Source organism: Lepus europaeus, chromosome 3, assembly GCF_033115175.1.
Source record: "Lepus europaeus isolate LE1 chromosome 3, mLepTim1.pri, whole genome shotgun sequence".
Lineage (NCBI taxonomy): Eukaryota > Metazoa > Chordata > Mammalia > Lagomorpha > Leporidae > Lepus > Lepus europaeus.
Genome location: NC_084829.1, coordinates 150663552 through 150680258, shown reverse-complemented (window position 1 = coordinate 150680258; position 16707 = coordinate 150663552). Strand labels below are relative to the sequence as shown.

General features: G+C 43.8%; 1 protein-coding gene across 3 annotated transcripts in view; it reads right to left on the bottom strand.

The window, feature by feature from the left end:
• The window catches only part of TAB2 (TGF-beta activated kinase 1 (MAP3K7) binding protein 2), a 100725-nt gene that overhangs the window by 12889 nt on the left and 71129 nt on the right, over positions 1–16707 (bottom strand). The window lies entirely within an intron of this gene.

The window sequence follows — 16707 nt, the reverse complement described above, 5'->3', positions numbered from 1 at the left end:
AAATTCTTACTGTCTGTTATTTTTACGGTACCTTTACTACGTTTAGTTACACAAATACTTACCACCGTGCTATAATCGCCTGCAATTACAATAATGTACACTTGCTTTTTTATTGTTCCTTGGCATTCAATAAAAAATTCTGAGATACAGAAAAAAGCAAGTATAATAAAGTACAACAATGCAGGGCAGGTTTGTAGCCAAGGAACAACAGGCTGTGCTATGCAGCCTAGGCGTGTAGCAGGCTGACTATCACGTAGGTTTGTGTAATTACGTCTGTTGTGCCCACACAACAAAATCACCTAATGATTCTCTCAGAGCACGTCCCTGTTGTAGAGTGACCCATGATTTTGCATGTAGAAAGCAATCATAGAAGGAGAAAACAGAGAACACAAAGAGGGAAGATTTGAAGAGATACTAGCTGACAACATTCCAATGTCGAAGAAAAGAAGTAACAAATTCTAGAGGCTATGGATAATTTGTTCACCCAACTAAGTTATCAGAGTATAGATGAATACATGTGTTTACCCACAAAGCATGCGAGAATTCAACTCCAGATATCTGCTGAAATAATCACTAACGGTGTCTTTTGATAAGAAGGAAATTAAGTACAAAAGATGAGTAAATCTGAAAAATGAAAACTCTGACTATACAACAAGGGCGACAGAGGAGCAGAGAGACTGTCTAAATAAAGTGAAACTAAAGTATCAGAGAGGAATAAGGAACTGCAGTGTGAAGACAAGAGGTGAAGTATATTCTGAGGTTTTGGAAAGTGCGAAACATTTAGGCATCACTACCAAAAAAGCTAAATAGAAATATATTGGTGATCATAATAAATGTAACCTAATTAAACACACCCGCTGTAGACTAGGTTTTAAAACTTCAGCTATGTGCTATTTATAAGAAAAACACTCAAAACACAATTTACTCATGCGTTCTTTTAATAAGCTGATGGCCCCCTGTGTGTCAGGTGCTCTTGTAGGCCCCTGGGAAATCCATGGACAGATCAGGCAGAAGTGCCTGCCCTTGTGAGCTTACACTGCAGTGGTAGGAGAGAAGGGGTGAGGGAGGATGGCGAGAACAAGATTCTAAATAAGGGATCAGCAAACCACGCCCACCAGCCAGATCCGGCCTGCTGCCATTTTTGTGAACCAAGTTACCAGAATGCAGCCCGCTATTTGTTTCCTTGCTGTCTATGGCTGTTTTCGTGTTACAATAGCAGAAGTTGAACAGTTCCAAGAGAAACTAAGTGTTCTGCAAAATCGAGGGAAGAAACCCCGAACCCAGTCCCGCCCCTAACTAAACTGACCAGAATGGAACCCTTACACTAACACTTGACAGAAAAAGATGATCTCCCATTTTTGGGCGAAAAGGCTACTTACTTCAGTCCCTTGAGTTTCTTCACACACAATGTTTGGCATTCAATAAAAAATTCTGACAAACAGAAAAAAGCAAGAGAAAAACTCAACCCAATCCCATCACCAAGAGCTAAAGCAACCAACAGAACCAGACTCAAAGATGACTCTGATACTGGACCTACCTGACAGGGAATTTAAAAATAATTATGACTGGGGCCAGCGCTGTGGTGCAGCAGGTTAAAGCTCCAGCCTGCAGTGCCAGCATCCCACACGGGTGCCGGTTCAAGTCCTGGCTGCTCCAATTCTGATCCACCTTCCTGCTAGTGAGCCTGGGAAAGCAGAGGAGGACAGGCCAAATTCTTGGGCCCCCGCACCCACATGGGAGACCAAGAAGAAGCTCCTGGCTTCAGATTGGCTAAGCTCCCTGCCACAGCAGGCATTTGGGGAGTGACCCTGTAGATGGAAGAACTCTCTGTCTTTACCTCTCTCTGTAACTCTGTTTTCCTGGTAAATAAATCTTATTTTAAAAATAACTATGACCAATATGTTAAAGGATCTAGTTTATGGATCCAGTGTTGTGGTATAGCAGGTTAAGCTACTGCCTGGGTTGCTGGCATCCCATATAGGTGCTGGTTCAAGTCCTGGCTGCTCCACTTCCAATCCAGCTCCCTCCTAATGTGCCTGGGAAAGCAGCAGAAAATGACCCAAGTGCTTGGGGCCCTGCACACTGACATAGCAGACCCGGAAACAGCTCTTGGCTCCTGGCTTCGGCCTGGTCCAGCCCTGGCAGCTATTTGGGGAGTGAACCAGCAAATCTAACATATCTTTCTCTCACTTTCCCCCTTTTCCCTCTCTCTGTGTAACTTTCAAATAAATAAATAAATAAACAAGCCTTAAATAATAAAATAAAAAAATTAAAAAAAAAAAATGAAAGGCAGTTACTCAAACTAAACTTGAAGGAAAAGTGGTGGAAAACCCAACAAACTTAAGATTTGTGGGACAATTATCAAATGGCATTTATGTCATTGGCAAAGGAGGAGAGACAAAACAAGGCAGAACAACAAGTGGAGGAGATGATGGCCAAAAGTTTTCCAGAATTAATGAAAGAGAAAATTACAAAGATCCCCAAATACATGGGGAAAAAAACCCCACCTACATATGTCATGGTCAAATGGCTGAAAATCAAAAGAAAACAAGGTTGGAGACAGCTACGTAAGTCTTAATGTTGCTGTTTTAGGCAAATATAAAACCAATATGCTCATTTCAGAAAAAAAGACTTCACTTAACGGCAAAACATGTGAGATAAAGACGTTCTTTACTTCACGATAAAAGGGGAAAAATACTAGAACATTTTTCTTATTCTGCATGGAAAATCATAAAGGAACATTCCAATCTGCTTTCCAGTGAATGTATCACACACATTGCAAGACACAGGTGGATCATTCTCCCAGTTACACGTGGCTCTAGCAATAACTCCCAATTCAATGTCTTTTTTTTTTTTTTTTTTTGACAGGCAGAGTGGACAGTGAGAGAGAGAGACAGAGAGAAAGGTCTTCCTTTGCCGTTGGTTCACTCTCCAATGGCCGCTGCGGCTGGCACGCTGCGGCCGGCACACCGCGCTGATCCGAAGGCAGGAGCCAGGCGCTTCTCCTGGTCTCCCATGGGGTGCAGGGTCCAAGCACTTGGGCCATCCTCCACTGCCTTCCCGGGCCATAGCAGAGAGCTGGCCTGGAAGAGGGGCAACCGGGACAGAATCCAGCGCCCCAACAGGGACTAGAACCCCAATTCAATGTCTTGATACTTCTATTAAACTAGGAAAGCAAACCATAGAGTTGAGAGCGGTGGAGAAGGCCCATACTGTAGGAGTCAGCCTTTCACATCAGGTAGAAAGCTGATCCAAAGATTTAGGGGAACAGAAGGAACCACAGATGCTGAAGACATGGTTGTGGACATGGTTGTGGAGTGCTTATGAAGTTAAAGAATTATTCTTCAGCATGTTTCTGAAATAGATAAAATACTACATTGCTGGTAATTCACAAAGGAGCTACTGCAATGGCTGAAGACGTGGCTTGCTCTTGGGAATAAAGGCAAGATATTGCCTATGACAGGACTCCAGCTCTCAAGTAAAATACTGCAAATCTACTATCTTACTACTTATTTAACAGGTATTTCTTTCCAGTTTAAACAAAAATTTAGAGCAGAATTATATGACTATATTACTTTTTTTTTTGACAGGCAGAGTGGACAGTGAGGGAGAGACAGAGAGAAAGGTCTTCCTTTTGCCGTTGGTTCACCCTCCAATAGCGGCCGCGGTAGGCGCGCTGCGGCCGACGCACCGTGCTGATCCGATGGCAGGAGCCAGGTGCTTCTCCTGGTCTCCCATGGGGTGCAGGGCCCAAGGACTTGGGCCATCCTCCACTGCACTCCCTGGCCACAGCAGAGAGCTGGCCTGGAAGAGGAGCAACCGGGACAGGATCGGTGCCCTGACCGGGACTAGAACCCGGTGTGCCGGCGCCGCAAGGTGGAGGATTAGCCTAGTGAGCCGTGGCGCCGGCGTATATGACTATATTACTTAGAAATGACAGAGCCAGTCGGTACAGTCCTCAGGATTACCTAGGTATCCCTGTTCATTATAAAAAAGCTCTGAAAATAGTAGGAAAGAGAAATCTATGGCTACTTCTTACTAATTCTTTCTTCTAAGTGATGGGAATTTTAATATCTGGGCCACTCTTCACCTGTGGCTTGGCGTTTTTAGATAGGAATCTGGGAAAGATGAGCGAAAGAGGAAAACGGAGTCAGGGTGCATCTCAAAGTCACTCGGAAAACAGCGTCGGCTGAGCTTTCTGCCCCACCTGCGGCCTCTCTCAGTGGCTCTAACCTTTGCACGGCGCACACTGTTACCCAATACCTGTCCATTACGAAACCGCGCTATCAGCACCTGCTGCAGGAAGTCATGGCAGTGAAGACAGTCTTGCTGGAATTAGCCTCCAGGAACTGACAAAGGGTCAGGTACTGGCCAGAGGGAAACGCGGTAATTAGACTCCCAGGCTTCAAAGAAAGGGGGGAGACTGAAAGGCTTTTTATCTGATGAGGGCCCAGCAAAGCTAGACACTTTCACCTCTATTATGGAAAATGTGAATAGAGATTTGAGAAAGTCACCCATGTTGGTGGTTTTTTTTTTCTGGGGGGGTGGGGGGGTTTGGTTTTGACTTGTAAGGAAATTGTTATAAACAAAATCATACCAACCACAAATACTACTGTAAAAGTTCATGGAAAGTTTATATTATGCACGGACGTTGGAAATTTTTTTGCATCAAAATAAACCTACCTTTTAATTCCATTTTCCCAGAAACTCTTTGCAGTGCTCTGTGTAGATGGGCGAGGTTCATGTACAACAGTAAGAGCCACTTACACAGAGGGAGGAGTGATCTGTTAGACTCAGTGGAGGCACAGTTTCCCATCCCTACCCTTTATTTACACACAGTTAATACAGACTTAAAAAGCCTAGCTATTACTGCATTCTGTTTAAAGATGGGTAACCAAGCAGTGCACTTAGAGATTCAGCTGTCTCCTGAAATCTCAAGAAAATGACAGAGGAATGAAACTAATACAACCCAATAATTAAACTCTGGAAGAAGACAACACATGATCTGTCTGAGGTTCCCCTTCTCCCCAACACAGTTCCCACCGCTGCTCCCAGAACACCTGGTGGTGAGTGTGCTCTTCTGGGAGCTGCTGGCCACCTCACCTACTTAGCACAAAGCTAAGTTTCACTCTCCCACACAGAGCTCCCAGCCAGACTCACTGCATTCCATTCTTACACGTGAAACATCACATATGCAAGGAACAACTGAAATGTGAAAGAAGTAGTTAGAGAAAAACCAAATCCCGATTAAGCTGAGATCCTCAGGAGACAGATGAGAACTTCAGTCCTAACTAATATCATCAAAGAGATTCAAGACGGGGCCCGTGCTGTGGTGTGGTGGGTAAAGCCGCCATCTGCAATGCTGGCATCTGTGTGGGTGCCAGTTTGGGTCCCACAGGCACCACTTCTGACCCATCCCTGCTGATGTGCTGGGACACGTGGTGGAGGATGACCCAGGTGCTTGGAAGAGACTCCGGGCTCCTGGTTTCTGCCTGGCCCAGTGCTAGCTGTTGCAACCATGTGGGGACTGAACCAGTGAATGGATGCTTTCTGGCTCTGTCTCTTCCTCTCTTGTTAACTCTTTCAAATAAATAAATAAATAAATAAATAAATAAATGTTTAAAAAAGAGAACTGACACAATGCTACACCCATAGAATAATGCAATGAAAAAGAATCAGAGAACAAGCTCTAGAAAATTAAAGACATCAATGACAAAAGGAAAATTTTATACATGGGTTGGAAAAATATTAAGGAAATCTGATAAAACGTAGGCTGTGGAACACACTAAAAGTATGGCAATGAAAAATAAATACACATTTGATTGAGGATGTTAAATTGCTGAACAAGAATATTTTTTTTTTTTGAAGATATTTATTTATTTGAAAGGCAGAGTTGCAGACAGGGGAGATGAGGAGAGAGAAAGATAGAGTGTTTCCATCCACTGGTTCACTCCTCAAATGGCTGCAATGGCTGGAGTCAGGAGCCAGGAGCTTCTTCTGGGTCTCCCACACGGGCGCAGGGTGATCCTCTGCTGCTTTCCCAGGAGCCATTAACAGAGAGCTGGATTGCAAGTGGAGCAGGCTAGGAACAAACTGGCGCCCATATGGGATGCCGGCATCGCCAAGTAGAGGTTTAACTCTCTGGCACAATGCTGGCCCCAAGAATGTTTCTAGAAAGAGAAAATGGAGAGTTCCCTGGGGCTGAAGGGAGATGCTAGCCTTTAAAAAAGAAAAAAAGTATTTATTTGTTTATTTATTGGAAAAGCAGAGTGACAGAGAAGTAGATATCTTCCATCTACTGGTTCATTCCCCAAATGCCTACAACAGGTGGGACTGGGCCAGGCTGAATTTAGAAATGGGAAACTGACATGGGTTCCAGGGACCCAAGTGTCTGCGCAGTCACCTGCTGCCTCCCAGAGAGGGCATCGGCAGGAAGCTGGATTGGAAATGGAGGCGGGCCCCAAGCCCAGGCACTCTGATATGGGAAGTGGGTCTCTACCAGCCCTGGCCCACCTACTGTGCCACACTACTGCCCCACACTGCCCTTGAGACTGAGGGGTTCCACCGAACGAAGGGCAAGGATGATCAGACAGGAAGGAAAGAAAGGAAGAAAAAACCAGCATTCGTGTTTGGTTTTCTATCTCTCTGCCTTTCAAATGAAATGCATATTTTTATTTAATTATAAAAAATCAAAAGAAAGACACATACCTAGACACACCACTATACAATTTCAGACTATTAAAGATAAAATATTTCTGTAAAGAAAATATGTCCCATATAAAATCACATTGGCATCAGATTTCTTCAGTGACAGGGACTTTCAGTGATATGTTCTGTGGAAAAATGATTTTCAACTTAGGATTCTATATCCAGCTAAAACCATGAGGGTTCCTCCCTCCCCCAGACATTTATTAAGTACATAAGGAGATGTTCCAGAAAACTGAAGGCATAAACCAAGAAGGAAGATATGCTAAGATTAAGAAACGGGGGGCCAGCGCTGTGGCACAGCGGGTTAAAGCCCTGGCCTGAAGCACCAGCATCACATACGGGTGCCAGTTCTAGTCCTGGCTGCTCCTCTTCCAGTCCAGCTCTCTGCTGTGGCCTGGGATAGCAGTGGAGGATGGCCCAAGTGCTTGGGCCCCTGCACCTGCATGGGAGACTCAGAGGAGGCTCCTGGCTCCTGATCAGTGCAGCTCTGGCTGTTGTGACCACCTGGGGAGTGAACCAACAGATGGAAGACCTCTCTGTCTCTACCTCTCTGTAACTCTGTCTTAAAAAAAAAAAAAATCAAGAAATGGTCATTTTAATCTATAAGAAATTATAGCATTAAAGAAATCCTAGATGATGGCTGTGCAGTAAGCAAGCCTGGCAAACAGCCTGACCGTGTGGAAAGACGGAAAACAAATCTAATAGATGGAGATGTGCAAAGGATATGACAAACGCAGAGAATGGAAAAAGATTTAAAATTCCAAGGCTAACAGACCGCACACAAAAGAACAGATACACCACTGGTTCTCTAGTTTACTTACAAGTCTGACACTTAGATATGCCACTTATTAAGTTTCAGCTTTTACAGTCAACCAACAGTCCAAGCACAGCACATAAGTGCTATGGTCTGAATGTTTGTGCAGCCCTCAAAATTCATATACTGAAACAAAATCCACATTGTGGTGGCATCAGGAAGTGGGGCCTTGGGGCCAGTTATGGCACAGTGGGTGAAGCTGCCACCTGCAACACTGCCATCCCATACGGGTGATGGTTTGAGACGTGGCTGCTCCACCTAACATTCAACTCCCTGCATTTGTGCCTGGGAAAGCAGTGGAGAATGGCTCAAGTGCTTAGGCCCCTGAACCCAGTGGTGGGACACCCAGAGGAAACTCCAGGCTTCTGGCTTCACCCAGTCCTAGCTGTTGAGGCCATCTGGGGAGTGAACCAGCAGATGGAATAGCTCTCTCTCTCTCTCTGTCTCTCCCGCTATCTTTCAGATAAATAAAAAATGATCTTTAAAAAAAAAAAAGTGGGGCTTTTGGGACATGATAATGTGATGAATAGAAATGTTAGCATTTATAAATCTATATAAGTAAAAATAAAGATGAAACAAATTGGGAAGAAAGGTGAAGAGAAAGAAAGAGGGGCTGGTAGTATATGTGTTATCAATGAAAGCCTTACGGATCATAGCAAATTAAAAAAAAGTTTAAAGCTGATCAATAGTATAATGTATGTTAAAAGTAATATTGAAGCTCTGTTTTATAAATACATAATTATACAGAAACTATGTATTTACCCACTGAACATATATAATGTATGTATGAAAGTATATATATACTTTGAAGTCATAACAAGAAAGCATGGGTAAAGACTGCTACAGTTTCGTTTGATTTTTTTTCATCGCAGTGATAATTTAATTCTTAGTTAAAAATACACTGAGTGGATAGTTATGAAGGTTAAATTAATTTTTGTACTGCCTGTTCAACAGGCATTAAATGAACACCATGAGTGAAGTGTGAGGGACAGAAACCAAACAAACGATTGCAAGAGCTTTTATGTTATTACTCATTTGTAAATCATGATCTCACCAACAGAGGGTCTTCTTGTTAGACTAGCTCATTTCATTTGGCAATGGGGAAAAGTCAGCATTTTAGATTTTTCATTATCAAGCACATCTCGCAATTAAACCTAAAGCTCCTTGATGGTACAAACTGAACTAAACTTAGTATCTAGTCTTAGGTCTTGAAAATTGTAGGCACTAAATGTATACTAAACATAAAATAATGACAACATTTGATTTTTAATGAGTAGCTTAGTAAAATACTAACCATAAGTCTAAGAAATAGAAACACTGATAAAAACAAACACCTTGAGATTTATTTAAAAATCTTTACTTACCAAGATTCTTCACTTAGTAAGATTTCATACATTATAAAATACAGTAAGACTTTAGATTGCTGATGTAGATAGCTGGCGTTTTTATGTTAGTTCTACCAAGGAAATAAGTGGTACATTTAACAGCTCAATCATATATTTATTTGCTTAGTTTTCTAAACTAACCTATCTTGTCCTCCTAAATAGATGAAGAAACAGGAATTATGGCCGAGACAAATTATTCAGCACCTTTAAGATATTCTTTCAGTCAAAATTAAGTGTCAATGGATACAGGTAATTTAGGCATACAACTCCCTCTTGTGGTTGTTAAAATAACTGAGCACCAGTGAAATCAAGTGTTAGGGCTCTTACAGCACTGCTACTGACATTCTAGATAATTTACACAGACAGCCTAGTCTTTATCCAACTTTTGTTAGCTTCCATTGAACAATGGAGAAAATTTCGCAGTTACCAATTTTTTAATTCGAAATTTTTTTTTTTTTTTTTTTTTTTTTTTTTTATTTTGACAGGCAGAGTGGACAGTGAGAGAGAGACAGAGAGAAAGGTCTTCCTTTTGCCGTTGGTTCACCCTCCAATGGCCGCCGCGGTTGGCGCGCTGCGGCCGGCGCACCGCGCTGATCCGATGGCAGGAGCCAGGTGCTTCTCCTGGTCTCCCATGGGGTGCAGGACCCAAGCACTTGGGCCATCCTCCACTGCACTCCCTAGCCACAGCAGAGAGCTGGCCTGGAAGAGGGGCAACCGGGACAGGATCGGTGCCCCGACCGGGACTAGAACCCGGTGTGCCGGCGCCGCAAGGCGGAGGATTAGCCTAGTGAGCCGCGGCGCCGGCCTTAATTCGAAATTTTTAAAAACAGATTTGAACTTCCACATGGGGTCAGCATTAATAAGTTTAGGCACTCTATAGTATAAATAATGACTAATTTCTCCAGAAGTTTAAAAACAAAAATGGGAGAATGGAATGTGCCTATTAAAAAAATGCTTATGCCACTGGGTGTGTGCCATGTATTTATGGACACAAAGATTTTAAGCTTAACAGAAAAAAAGGAAGAGACACTTTGCCACTGAAAAACATAATAGTACTTTTTCTAATGCGTTTTTGCCTGTCATTATGTGTATCAGGTGAATATTATGTTTAAGTTGTGACAAAGTCATTGTGCACAGAAAATACAATAATGAGATACAAGAATAAATCCAGATTTTCCTAGCCTGTTAAACTCTGCTGACAGCAGGAACCACAACTATTTTATACACCAGTATATTACCAGTCACTTGTTTAGTGACTGAATCACACAAGAATCAAAGATGGCATAAAGCCTCTTGCGTTCATACATTTAGCCATTAAAAAAATTCTTTAACAATTTTTTAAAAGTCACTTTTATTTCAATGAAAGGCAGAGAGACAGAGAGAGGGACAGACTGACTACAGATGGAGAAAGATCTTCCATCTGCCCGTTCGCTCCTCAAATGCCCCAACGGCTGGCTGAGCCAGACGGAAGCCAGGAGGCTGGAACTCTTCTGGGTCTCCCACATGGGTGTTAGGGACCCACATATTTGAGCTGCCTTACAGAGTGTATATTAGTAGGAAGACAGATCAGAAATAGAGTACTGGGATTTGAACATGGGCACTGCAATATGGGATACGGGCTTCCCAGAGCCGTCACCACTGTACTGCACACCCACCCTGGTTTTGCCACTGTTGAAGTAAAGTTGAAATTAGATCTTTCAGGCCGGCGCCGCGGCTCAATAGGCTAATCCTCCGCCTTGCGGCGCCGGCACACCGGGTTCTAGTCCTGGTCGGGGCACCGATCCTGTCCCGGTTGCCCCTCTTCCAGGCCAGCTCTCTGCTGTGGCCAGGGAGTGCAGTGGAGGATGGCCCAAGTGTTTGGGCCCTGTACCCCATTGGAGACCAGGATAAGCACCTGGCTCCTGCCTTCGGATCAGCGCGGTGCGCTGGCCGCAGCGCGCCTACTGCAGCGGCCATTGGAGGGTGAACCAGCGGCAAAAAGGAAGACCTTCCTCTCTATCTCTCTCTCTCACTGTCCACTCTGCCTGTCAAAAACTAAAAAAAAAAAAAAAGAAATTAGATCTTTCAGCAGTGCTACAACTGGGCCCATAATAACACTGTGAGGAATGCTGCTTAGTCATATAATCATTTTTGTGAAGTTTATAGTACTTACATATATATAAGTATTAATGAGCGATAAATGTTAGTATTTTAACAGAAGTGGTGAAACTTCTTTAGATAATAACTTGTTGGCATTCATTTGCAGCTTCATTATATTTAGATACTAAGACTTTCATTTCAGAGATAAGGAAACTGGGGCCTAGAGACACCAAGAGAGCCTCAGTGAAATACATGGATGAGGGGCCCGGCGTGGCGTAGCGGGTAAAACCACCGCCTGCAGTGCTGGCATCCCGTGTAGGTGCCAGTTCGAGTCCCGGCTGCTCCACCTCCGATCCAGCTCTCTGCTATGCCCTGGGAAGGCAGTGGAGGATGACCCAAGTTCTTGCACCCCTGCATCTACGTAGGAGACTCAGAAGAAGCTCCTGGCTCCAGATCAGCACAGCTCCAGCCGTCGTGGCCAATTGGGGATTGAATCGGTGGATGGAAGACCTCTCTCTCTGCCTCTCCTCTCTCTGTAACTCTTTCAAATAAATAAATTAAATCTTAAAAAAAAAATAAACAAATACATGGATGAACCATGATAGGAACTGTGGATGTTTATACAACTTAGAAAGGTTAATATTTGAAAAATGGTAACCATTCATTATCAAGCATTTGAGGGCACACATGAGACCAGTTCAATATAATTCCTTTTTTTTTTTTTTTTTTGACAGGCCGGCGCATCTCGCCGATCTGAAGCCAGGAGCCAGGCACTTCTCCTGGCTCCCATGCGGGTGCAGGGCCCAAGGACTTGGGCCATCCTCCACTGCACTCCCGGGCCATAGCAGAGAGCTGGCCTGGAAGAGGGCAACCGGGATAGAATCCGGCGCCCTAGCCGGGACTAGAACCCGGTGTGCTGGCGCCACAAGGCGGAGGATTAGCCTGTTAAGCCACGGCGCTGGCCTCATATAATTCCAAGGCATGCCACTATAACCAAGAGGAAAGAGAACACAAGATTTCTGTTCCTCTTTTATTTCAAAATCTTGGAATAGCGAAAGGCTTACTAAGTAAGATACAAACAAAACCCAGAAGCTTTAAGAAAAAAATCTAAAGTCTGAATACATAAAAGTAAAAAATTTATTATAAGAGAAAAATTTCTGTTGACTTGAGTCAAAGCGATACATGATAACGAACCAAAAAAAAAAAAAAAAAAAAAAACCAAAAAACAAAAAACCCAGACCAGGCGGTCTACAAAGACAAGGTAAATTCCCAAAATAAGAAATATGACTGGCTCTAAAAAGAACACACAGAAAGATGCTCAACCTCATTCATATCTAAAGATGCAAATTTCATTTATGCTCCTAAAAATATAAAGATGTATATTTTTAAAAATCCCAAACCAAAGCTGGTTTTTTATATAGCAGACTGACAAAGACGACTTTTTGTCAACCACCCACTTGGTGATGGGTAGGAGAAGGAAGGAAGGAAGAACATTCATATAAACGTTGCCAGAAATGTTCATTGATGAGTACAGAAGTATAAACTGGTACAATTTCTTTAGGGAGAGCCTCAAAATTGAAACTGGCAACAGGCCTGTGGCAGTCACTAGTGTCCTTCACCAACTATTTCTGTCTCAACTGTGCCTCGTTTTAGTCAAAGATTAACAGGGGTTGAGGCAGAAGCTTCAGAAGCCACTGTGGATCTGCTGCATTTCCTCTGTCACAGAGCACAGACGGAACTTCCCGTCCCCTGGCAACCTGGGTGACAACAATGAAGACCAGAGTCCACCAGCTAATCTCTAAGAGATGACAAGTGTGAACTAGAAAGAAACCTTTGCTGATTTGAAGACACAGTTTGTTACTGCAGCGTAACCAAGTCTAAATGATGTCTATCAAAATTAAAAATATGTATATTCTTGGATACAACGGTTTCACTCCTAGTACCTCTTGTGTCAACATATGTGGACAAGGGCACAAATATGGATAAACAAGGATTTCTCTGGAGCACCGTTTGTAAAAGCAAGATTAGCAATTAATGTCCATCAAGAAATGACTGGTAAGATATTATGGTAGAAAATACTAGATGTAGCCATTTCTTTCTTTCTTTCTTTCTTTTTTGGACAGGCAGAGTGGACAGTGAGAGAGAGACAGAGAGAAAGGTCTTCCTTTTGCCGTTGGTTCACCCTCCAATGGCCGCCGTGGTAGGTGCGCTGCGGCCGGTGCACCACGCTGATCCGAAGGCAGGAGCCAGGTGCTTCTCCTGGTCTCCCATGGGGTGCAGGGCCCAAGCACTTGGGCCATCCTCCACTGCACTCCCTGGCCACAGCAGAGAGCTGGCCTGGAAGAGGGGCAACCGGGACAGAATCTGGCGCCCAACCGGGACTAGAACCCGGTGTGCCAGTGCCGCAAGGCGGAGGATTAGCCTAGTAAGCCGCGGCGCCGGCCGCCATTTCTAAAATTAAAAAACAATTTTAAAATTTTATTTTCATTAATTTAAAAAATTTATTTTCACTTACTTGAAAGGCAGACAGAGAGAGAGAGAGAGAGAGAGAGAGAGAGAGAGAGAGAGAAAGAGAGAGAGAGAAAGAGAATCAATCTTCCATCTGTTGGTTCACTGCCCAAATGGCCACAACGGCCACCACTGGGCCAGGCTGGAGTAGGGAACTCAATCTGGGTGTCCCATGCAAACTGCAAGGGACACAAGTACTTGAGCCGCCACCTGCTGCCTCGCAGGGTGTGCATCAGCAGAACACTGGACTCAAACCCAGGCAAGCAGATGTGTCAAATGCCTGTCCTTAGGTGGAACTCTCAGAGATAAAGACAAAAAAGTAAAGTTAAAAAGCAAAACATTACTTTAAAAATTTGTATCATAAGAATACAAAATGATCTATTTGTAAATAGCCAAGGGGTATCTCTGGTGAGGGAACTTTTCATAATGCACCCTCTGGTTCTCTCTCTCTTTTTTAAAGATCTATTTGAAAGGCAGACTTACAGAGTGAGAGAGAGAGAGAGAGATGCTCCATCTGCTGATTCACTCCCCAAATGGCTACACTGGCTGGGACTGGGACAGGCTGAAGCCAGGAGTCTGGACCTCTATCCAGGTCTCCCACATGGGTGCAGGGGCCCAAGGACTTGAGACATCTTCTGCTGCTTTCCCAGGTGTAACAGCAGGGAGCTGGATTGGAACTGGAGCAATCAGGAGTTGAGCTGGTGCTTCATATGGGATGCTGGCATTACAGGTGGCAGCTTACTAGCCCCATTTGCTTTTTAAATTTTTCTATAAAGTCAATTACATGTAAAATATTTTGATGCAATCCTTAGCAGAATTCCACTGACTTGGTAGAAGTTTACAAGATGATTCTAAAATTTACATGAAGTGCAAGAGATTCCAAAGAGCCATAATCATCTTGCAAAACAACAAAGCAAGAGAACTCACATGCTCCAATTTAAAAACCTTACCACAAAGCAATGGCAATTAAGACAGTGTGACCCTGAACTAAAGAACACACAGATCAATGGAAAAGAACCAAGGGTCCAGAAATAAACCCATGTATTGCTGTCAACTGACATTCTACAGTGCCAAGTTCAGTCAATGGGGAAAGAAAAGTCTTTTCAACAAACGCTGTGGACGACTGGGAACTGCATGCAGAAGAATCAAGTGGGGTCCTTGCCTATGCTACTGTACAAAAATATGCTCAAAATGGATGAAAGATCAAAATATAAGAGCTACAACTACCTGACTTGTAAGAGAGGGGGTGATGGGCTGGCGTCGCGGCTCACTAGGTTAATCCTCCGCCTAGTGGCGCCGGCACACCAGGTTCTAATCCCGGTCGGGGCGCCGGATTCTGTCCCGGTTGCCCCTCTTCCAGGCCAGCTCTCTGCTATGGCCCGGGAGTGCAGTGAAGGATGGCCCAAGTGCTTGGGCCCTGCACCCCATGGGAGACCAGGAGAAGCACCTGGCTCCTGCCTTCGGATCAGCGCGGTGTGCTGGCTGCAACACGCCGGCCGTGGTGGCCATTGGAGGGTGAACCAACGGCAAAGGAAGACCTTTCTCTCTCTCTCACTGTCCACTCTGCCTGTAAAAAAAAAAAAAAAAAAAAAAAAAGAGAGAGAGGACATGGAGTTAATCTTCACAGCTCTGAGTTTGACGATTTATTGTAGGATAGGATACTAAAAGCATGAACAACAAAAGAAAACGTAGGAAAACTGGACTTTAGCAAAATCAAAACTTCTGTGCTTAGAGGACCCAATTAAGAGAGTGAAAAAAACAACAACAACTCAGAGTGGAAGAAAATAACTGCAGGCCAGCGCCACCGCTCAATAGGCTAATCCTCTGCCTTGTGGCGCCGGCACACCGGGTTCTAGTCCCAGTTGGGGCACCAGATTCTGTCCCGGTTGCCCCTCTTCCAGGCCAGCTCTCTGCTGTGGCCCGGGAGTGCAGTGGAGGATGGCCCAAGTGCTTGGGCCCTGCACCCACATTGGAGACCAGGAGAAGCACCTGGCTCCTGCCTTCGGATCAGCGTGGTGTGCCGGCTGCAGCGCGCCGGCCGTGGCGGCCATTGGAGGGTGAACCAATGGCAAAAGGAAGACCTTTCTCTCTGTCTCTCTCTCTCTCTCACTGTCCACTCCGCCTGTCAAAAAAAAAAAAAAAAGAAAGAAAGAAAGAAAGAAAGAGAAAAAGAAAATAACTGTAAACCACATAAGGGACATATTGTTAGAATGCACAGAAAACTCACACAACTCAATAATAAAAACACAACTCCAGTAAGACAGAAGCAAAGGATCTGAACAGGCATTTCTCCAACAAGATAAACAAACAGCCAATAAACACATGAAACAATGCCCAAGATTATTAGCCATTAGAGAAATGCAGACCCAAACCACAATGAAATACTGTACAGCCACTGGCATGAGAAGACTCTCACAGACAGTAGGAAGTGTTGGTGAGGATGAGGAAAAAACAAAGGCCTCCTATGCTGCTTGTGGGAATGTAAAATGTTGGCTGAGGAGTTCCTCAGTGGTTAAGTGTATAATTTACCCTAGGAGCCAGCAATGCCAGTTCTAGGTATATTCTGCAGAGACATAAATACACACTATCACACAAAAACTTGCACGTGGATATTGATAGCAGCATTATTCTTAATGATCAAAAGGTGGAAAAAAGACAAAATGTCCATCAACTGATGAATGAATAAAATACAGTCTATCTGTAGAACGGTATATTGCTTGTCTGTGAAAAGGAATGAAATACTAATAGTTGCTGCATCATGGATGAATTTTTAAGTGAAAAAACTGAGAAACTGTGCTAAATGAAAAAAAGTCACAGAAGACCACACAGAATAGGATTTCATTTATATGACTTGTACGGAATATGGACATCTACGCAGACAGAAAATAGGGTACCAGACCGACAATGGGAGTCATGGAGTAGGGATGTGAGGGCTTATGGAGCATGAGGTTTCTTACTGAGGCAATGGAAGTGTTCTACTTCTAGCTGTGGTGGGGCTGCAATATATTAAAATTCATAGACAAGACTGCAAATGAGTGAACTGTAGGTATGTTAACTATATTTCAATAAAGTGGTTAAAATGACTAGCAATTAAAAAATAAACTCAGGGGCTGGTCATGTGGGGTGGCAAGTAAAGCCAGTGCTTGCAATGCTGACATCCCATATGAGCACCAGTTCATGTCCTGGCTGCTCTACTTCTGATCTAGCTCCCTG